The sequence below is a fragment of the Elaeis guineensis genome, chromosome 12 (genome assembly GCF_000442705.2).
Source record: "Elaeis guineensis isolate ETL-2024a chromosome 12, EG11, whole genome shotgun sequence".
NCBI lineage: Eukaryota > Viridiplantae > Streptophyta > Magnoliopsida > Arecales > Arecaceae > Elaeis > Elaeis guineensis.
The window spans coordinates 14065267-14073577 of record NC_026004.2 but is presented as its reverse complement, the minus strand read 5'-3'; the positions used below and the strand labels follow the sequence as shown (position 1 = coordinate 14073577).

The following is an 8311-nucleotide window of genomic DNA, read 5'->3' as shown; positions in this document are numbered from 1 at the left end:
CATTGTAACTCGCCAAACCCATCTTAATTCCATGTCTGCCTCAATCCTTCTCCTTTAAAAACTTTAACCAAATATTTAATAATAATAATAATAATAATAATAATAATAATAATAATAATAATAATAATAATAATAATAATAATAATATTATTATTATTATTATTATTATTATTATTAACCACGAACCAAATTAGTCCTCAACAATAGTCACGAGTCAGCTGAGGAGAGACGGTGTAAAAGAAATGGAGTTCCGCTCTCTCTTCCTTCCTACCATCCTCCTCCTCTCTCTTCTCTACTCTGCCATTCTCTTCTTCAAACGAAGTGCACCACCAAAGGCAACAGAGCTCAAAGTGCTCGAAGGCTACCCGGTAATAGGAAACCTCCCCCACTTCATCAAGAACGGGCGGCGCATGCTGGAATGGACCACGGACCTCATCGCCAGCTCCCCAACTGGCACCGGCACCGGCACCGTCACCGTCGCCCCATTCGCCTTCACCGCCGACCCCACCAACGTCAAGTACGTCGCCCGGACCCACTTCCAGAACTACCCCAAGGGCGACGACATGCTCTCCACCTTCCACGATTTCCTCGTCCGCGGCATCTTCAGCTCCAACGGCGAAGATTGGCTCCTCCAGCGTAAGATTGCCAGTTTCGAGTTCAACACCAAGTCCCTCCGCGCCTTCGTCCTCGACAAAGTCCGCCACGAGACCCTCCACAGGCTCATCCCTCTACTGAAGAGAGCCGCCCGAAGCTGCGAGGTGTTGGACCTGCAGGACGTACTCGAGCGCTTCGCTTTCGATAAAATCTGTAGCCTGGTGTTCGGCGAGGACCCCAAATGCCTCATTGGGGAGAGCGAGGACGGCAAGCAGTTCTACCATGCGTTCCATGAGGCCGCGGATCGCAGTATTGAAAGGGCTAAGCAGCCCTTCTTGCTGATTTGGAAGATTGGCAGGTGGCTCGATCTCGAATCAGAGAGAAGGTTAAGGGGATCCGTGGAGACAATCCGCGGACTGGTGGAGAAGTACGTACGGTCGAGAAGGAAGCGAAGCAGAGAAGGCGGCAGCGGCGGCAGTGACTTCTTGTCCCGATTCGTGGCGGACGGGGTCCACTCGGAAGAGTTTATCCGGGATATCCTCATAAGCTTCGTGCTCGCAGGACGCCGACGGCTCTCACCTAGTTCTATTCGATCCTTTCTTCGAAGGCAGAAATCGTGGAGAAGATAATCTACACGAAATTAATTTTTTACGATCAAATTTTTTTATCCTTAAAGATCAAATTTTTACCGCTAAAATTATTAGCAATCCATTGCTAAAAATTTATAGAAAAATCTCGTAATCAATCGCACAATGAAAAAATTTATAGCATTAGCAGTAAAATATTTTCATCGTAAAAATTAAAATTTTTATCATCAAAATTATGATAAAAAATATTTTTTTATTAAAAATAAATATTATTTTTTAAATATTTTACGATGAAAAAAAAATTTGTCACTAAATTAGCGACGAAAAAAAAATTCATCGCTAATTTACCAACAAAATATGAAATTTTATCGCTAAATTTGTGACGAAAAAAATTTCGTCACAATTTTAGCGACGAAAAAAAAAATTATTACAAATTTAGCAGTAAAATATGAAATTTCGTCACTAAAAAAAATAAAATTTACGATAAAAAAAATTATTTTTAGCGACAAAAATTCGTTTCATCGCAATTTTAGCGACGAAATAATATATTTTGTCAAAATTTGTAGTAAAAATTTTTATTTTAGAATGACGAAATTTTTTACAATGAAATTAATATTTCATCGCTAAATTAAGTTATAGATGAAATAAAATATTTTTTACTATTTTTATCATGAAAGCACTTGTTTAAATATAAATTTCCATCAGATCAAGCATATTTTACATAGAAATATATAAACATAATAAAAATATTCAAATTTTAAATAATAATAAGTTTCATAGTTATTATTATCAGATATAAAAATATGAGTTCATAAATTATTTAAAATTAAAAAAAACTACAAACTATACATCATCACAGTCATTGGCCTCATTCCGTCCTTTAGGCATCGATCCCTAACCCGATGTGTGTCGCAATGGTTGTGCAGAGGCGGCATCATGCGGCTGTAGAGGTGCTAACTTGAAGGTATCGATATTGAGCCGTTCCGCCATCGCAGTCACTATCCTCTTGAGCGTCTGACTGCGATTTATCCAATAAGTAATTTGATCCTGCATCATGCTCATCGATGTTTTGACTGCTTCTGGCACTGAGGTATCATCAGATGGCTGGACAACGAACTGTGGAATTTTTTTAAGCACATGCTATATCCAGATCCTAGCTACCATTCGAGGACGGCATCCAAGATCGCATCATCTGTCATCGAACAAATGGACTGTGATCCAACATCGCTGTGAGATCCAACCTCTCTTGTCGCCTGCTCTCTCAGTTGTAACATTTTTTCCTTCACAATAGATCAAATAACATCAAAAATTTATTTCAAAGACTTTAAAAGCATTCAAAATATAGTACCATACTTACATGATACTGCCTCACCTCTTCGGTCACAAACTTGCCACTCTTGTTCTAATAGAATTTATCATAGACGTCGACCACGGATAATCTCTATTCAAATAAAAAAAAGAAGAAAAAAAATATCAAAGTAATTTAAATATTCAATAAGAACATACAGTGTGCAATTGCAAATATAGTTACATACCATCCTCTTCATTCATTGTGCAAAAGAGGTACTCCCTTGCATGTGAATAGAATTAATCTTACTCCTATTTATCTTGTTTGCCTTTAATCGTCACTAAAAAATACATACAGTTATAAGGGCATAACAATATCAAAATAACTTGAAATACTAAACAAACCTTAAATTTCTCACTCCCAAAATGCTCGTATAACCACCACCAATCGTCACTAGACCCAGCCCAATTTCTATAAGGCTGGGTCACAGGGTCAATCTCTTTCGCTTGCAGCTGATTGCAGTATCTATGAAATCTACATCGCCGATCTCTGTATCTGTTTGTAGCAATTTTGAGAATACATACTGTCATTTGTTCGTTGGTGCAATCCTCAAAGTTAATATTATCCTACACATATGAACATTTATCATAACAAAAAGCAAAGACATAAAATTATTCATATAATAAAGTATTATCCATGTAACAAAAAATTATCCATATAACATCCTTGAAGTCTAACAAAAAGACTAGAGAAAAGATGATATGGATTATGTAATGACGTGCAAAATATAGAATTATTTATTATTTATGAGGACATTCTTATTATCCTGCATATTCGAAGTTAATTCTTACCTTGATGTGAGAGACAAGGGCATCATGATATCGAGGGGCAACATGCTTGAAACTTTTGAGGGCCCACAGAAAATGATTTCATATATACAGACAGATCTCGTTGGCGACTATACTAGCCTCTGTGCCAATCGGATAATCTCAAAATATCTGTACTTTCGACTTTTCATTGTGCGTATACACATATTTCTCCAAAATGAGGTCCCCACTAGGACCACGCATCGTGCACTGCTGTTGTGTTCCTGCATATGAAAATTTATGAAATGAACATATATCATCTATCAATGGATGTATATAACAAAAAAATATACATAGTTTATAAATTTGATAGAGATGTACCTGCAGAGGGATGATGCTGCGATGCCATGACCTCTGGCTAGGTAGGCTCTGGCTGAGCACTAGCCTACTCCTTGGACTCGGATAGCTGAGTCTCATCTAAGTCCTTAGACTCGTCATGCAAAATGCTAAAGTGAGGATATGTATCATCAAGTGGAGCTTGCTGTCTACCCAATGGAGTCTGCTGTCTATCCCGTGAACATCTACATCCAGGACCAACTATGATACTGTGATTAAAATAATTCAAATTAGCACGTAATAAAAAAAACTCAAGTACTATATGATGTAACAAAAAAATAAATTGAATTACTTATTCATAGTGATTACTATTCTCAGAATCTGAACTCGTGTCCATATAGTCGTTCTTAACAGGACTCGTAGAAGGCATCGACCCTGAAGTACTATCATCATCGTTGATGAAGTCATCATCCATATATGATTGTGACCCCAAATTATTGTGGGATCGTGCTCGTGCTTGTGCCTGTGTCGACCTTCCAACAATAGGAACATCCTCAGGTTCACAGTCATCTCGTTGGAATTATCTTATGTCGATCATGTCATCTGACACTTATATGTTATCTGGTGCTTGCATTTGTTATACTTCATTTTCAATAGTTGCACAGACTTCATTCTGTAGACCTTCATCATTCGGGCATGTGAAAAGTACGGGATCGAACAAATGTCTATGCTGAGCCCTTATTACAACTCGCCATGGATATTCACGATCGAAATAGTTCCACGCATCTCCATCTGATGGATGTCTCATGACATCATCGTCGATGTTGTTTCTCTCCTTATGCCATCGTATGTCACAAACAGTGTGCCTTGACATGAACAATCAATGCCATCATAGCGTAATCAAGTGCCACAAAATTTTGCACGATATTTTCTTTTTCTTTTTATCCTTACCATGACTTGCATTCCATCTACTTTAATGACAAATCGGACATGTTTGTAGATCTTTTTATCCTTCTGAAACAGAACACAATCATTCAGACATGCATGTATCTTTTCACAGCGTAGGCCCAAGTCATCGAGTCTCAATCTAAATCCTTTCAATAATTTTTTGACTTTGTAATGACTTGACAGAAGTAACTCTCCCTCAAACAGTAGGTCCTTCAAAAATTTAAGCAACCAACGAGTTGTTTGACAACTTATCAAGTATCTTCATATGTAATAACTTTATTACGGTAGACAACAAAGAGTACTTCTTACAACCAGGATAAACGTCACATTGTGCATCTCTTAATAGATGCTCGAATCTATCATTCACAGGTATGTTACTATCCTCCTCAGCTTCTTATCTCGGGATGAGATGCTGATGTTCTGATCCCGCTTCTACATTTGCTTCAAATAACTTCGGATGGAGATCCTCCAGAAATTTTTTATCTTCTGCACTGAGTGTTTGCTTTTCATGACTGGATGATCCACCTACTGACGACGTATTTGTGGGACTTCTGAGCAACATGCTCGAGCCAGTCGGCAAATCTTCACCATGACAAGTCCATCTCTTGTAAGTCACATCAATACCATGTTCGTATAAATGATTCTGAATGTCTGATAGGGTACACGAAAATAAAGTCCTATATCGATGACATGGATAGCGAGCTTTTCCATCTTCTCTAGTGTGATTGGATGCCACGTTCATGAAAAATATCACACCTGCAATATACTCGAGACATAATTTATCGTGCAATGACATCCAACTACGATCCATGCCTACATATTTATGATGCAAACTGTACAGTCAATCTTATGTAATAATAGTTGGCTAACGCCTTATATCCTCTACCTATAGGGTGGTGGTCCTATCTCATTCAGAAACACAGAAATTTAACATTGCCATACATGTCTTCTACATCAAAAAAAATTCAGCAGCATTTCGGCGCAGTTCTCCAAATACATAAATACTAAAATTGTGCTATATACTCAGAGAACATGATCGAAAATACCGACGAAACTCTCCGATATAAAAGCATATGGTATGTAATATAAAATTCACTCGCGTGCCCAAACTGTTTACAAGGATAATTCGAAGATAGTATGTACAACATCAATATTCTTTTCATTAAAGGATAAATATTGATTCATACATGCTATCCTCAAACGAAAATTCTAAGATTTATAGATTTATTATGCTATGATTAATATATTATTATTATAACTACTTTTATTTTTAAACTATTTTCAGATCTTAAATTATGTTTCATATAAAGAGTAGACTAATAAATAATCATGCCTAATGACTCAAATCAATTACAAAAAGGAGAATAAAATTTAAAACACCGTAAACTACCAAAATTATTGTTTTAGATTTCTACAACCAGGCAATCACAAAAATTAAAAAAAATTATACCCTGCTGATCTTTCAACTCCCCTATAAATCCCACAAAAAGAGAGAGAGATGGGTACCGAGATGGATGCTGGCGGTGGTGGCTATGCAGCGATAGCGACGGTTACGACAGCACGACGACGGCGACAACGGCGACCTATAAGTGGATCGTGAGAGAGAGAGAGTCATAGATGAGAGAGAGGGGCCGTACCTAAGAGAGAGAGAGATCTGGCCCAACGAACTTCAAAAAGGGATGGTGGCGAAGGTGAAGGCGGAGCGACAACGATGGTGGCGAAGGCGGAGTGACGACGACGGTGGCGGCCTTAGGGGAAGCAACAATCGTAAGAGAGAGAGAGGGAGAGAGTGAGGGACAAAAAGTGAGGGAGGGAGAGGAGAAACTGGGGAGGATGACTATGGTGGTGGCGGAGGGAGGACGACGACGAGGGCTGCCTCGATTCGAGCGACACGATGGCACGGAGAGAGGATGACGATCGAAGAGGGCTTCAATCAGTCAGCTAGTGGCGTAGAGGGACGACGCCGACTGGAGAGCGCTTCAATCGGTCGGTCGGTGGTGCGCTCGACGGCATGAGAGAGCGAGAGAGAAAGACGAATAGAGAGGAGGGGTGTCGGTGTGTGAAAGGTTTTGCGGCAAAATTTTGTCCTAAAACCCCATTTTTTCAACGAAAAATACATTAGTGACAAAATATTTTCGTCATCAAAAATAAAAAATTTTATCGCAAAAGAGTTTTTTTACAACAAAAATTTTATTCATCATAAATAATTAATTTTTGATGATGAAAAATTTATTTCATCATAAAAAAATAAAAACTCTAGCGATGAAAAAAAATCATCATTAAAAATCTACTTTTAGCAACGAAAATTAACATTTCGTCATAAAAGATTCAATTTTTTATGATAAATTTTTTTTTCATCGTGAATACTTAATTTTTGATAACAAATTTTTTTTCATCGTAAAAATATACTTATTTGTGATAAAAATTTTTTTGGTCGCTAAAATTTCATCACAAAAAATCAGATTTCTTATAGTGATATGCGAGGAGATCAAATCCATTCGATCGCAGCATAACGAGGTGCTGACGCTGGACCAGCTGAAAGAGATGAGATATCTCCATGCGGCAGTGTCAAAGTCGTTGAGATTGTATCTGCCAGTGCCGCTGCTACTAAGAAAGAGCAAGGGGGAGGATGAGCTGTCGGACGGGATGCAAGTAGGGAAGGGGTGGATGGTGATGTATAGCCCGTACACGATGGGGAGAGTGGAGGGGATATGGGGGCAGGACTGCGGGGAGCTTCGACTAGAGTGGTGGATGGAGAATGAGGTATTCTAGCTTGCGAGCCTATTCTGGTACACGATGTTCCACGTGTGGTCGAGGACGTGCTTGGGGAAGGATATGGCATATATCCAGATGAAGGCGATGGCGGCGAGTATTTTGGAAGCGTTTGAGGTAGAGGTGGTGGAGAAGAGGGGGAAATACCAGCTTTCCATGATGATAACGATGGAGGGTGGGCTGCCCATGAGGATCAAGGAGAGGAACACATAAGCAAGGTCACCATCCTACAGTCGCAAAAGCTAGATTACTTCGAGATTTGTGAAAAGTTTTCCTAAAAATGAAATTCTTTGGGCACCGCGGGTGATGTAGAAATTCCAAAGTGGGGCACATCATTTCATGTGATAGGTCTATGTAGCCATCATTTTTCAACATGCATCTCATATCTGTAGTTCTATTTGTTTGTTTAAAATTTTTATATGATGAAAATATCTCTATTTTTTAAAAAAAATTATAACATACTATGATATATTATGACTTCATATATACAGGATGTCATAATACGGCCATCTGCATATTATGACATCATGCATCAAATTATGACTTCTTATATGTAGCATGTCATAATATGATCCAGGATCTCATAATATAGATGGGTATTTTTTTCTAACCATTTTCTAATATACATTTAATGCCTGCAGTTTCGCTTTTTCGTTTGAAAATTTTGAATGACGAAAATATCTCTTTTTTTAAAAAAAAAATTATGATATCCTATGGCGTATTATGATATCCTACATTAAAATTATAACTTCCTGCATGCAGGATGTCATAATATGGATACAAGATGTCATAATTTTTTTTAAAGAGCAGAGATATTTTCGTCATATAAAATTTTTAAATGAAAAAGTAGAACTGCAGGCATTAAATGTGCTTTGAAAAATGGTGGCTATATAGACCAATCATATAAAGCGGTGTGCTTCACGTCAGATTTTATACACCGCCTGCGGTGCACAAAAAATTTCTCTTTCCTAAAAATAAAT

The 8311-nt window shown here is 38.0% G+C and overlaps 1 pseudogene; it reads left to right on the top strand.

Moving 5' to 3' along the window:
• The first annotated feature begins 242 nt into the window (after positions 1–242).
• LOC105055313 (cytochrome P450 CYP94D108-like) lies at positions 243–7544 on the top strand (annotated as a pseudogene).
• The last annotated feature ends 767 nt before the right edge of the window (positions 7545–8311 follow it).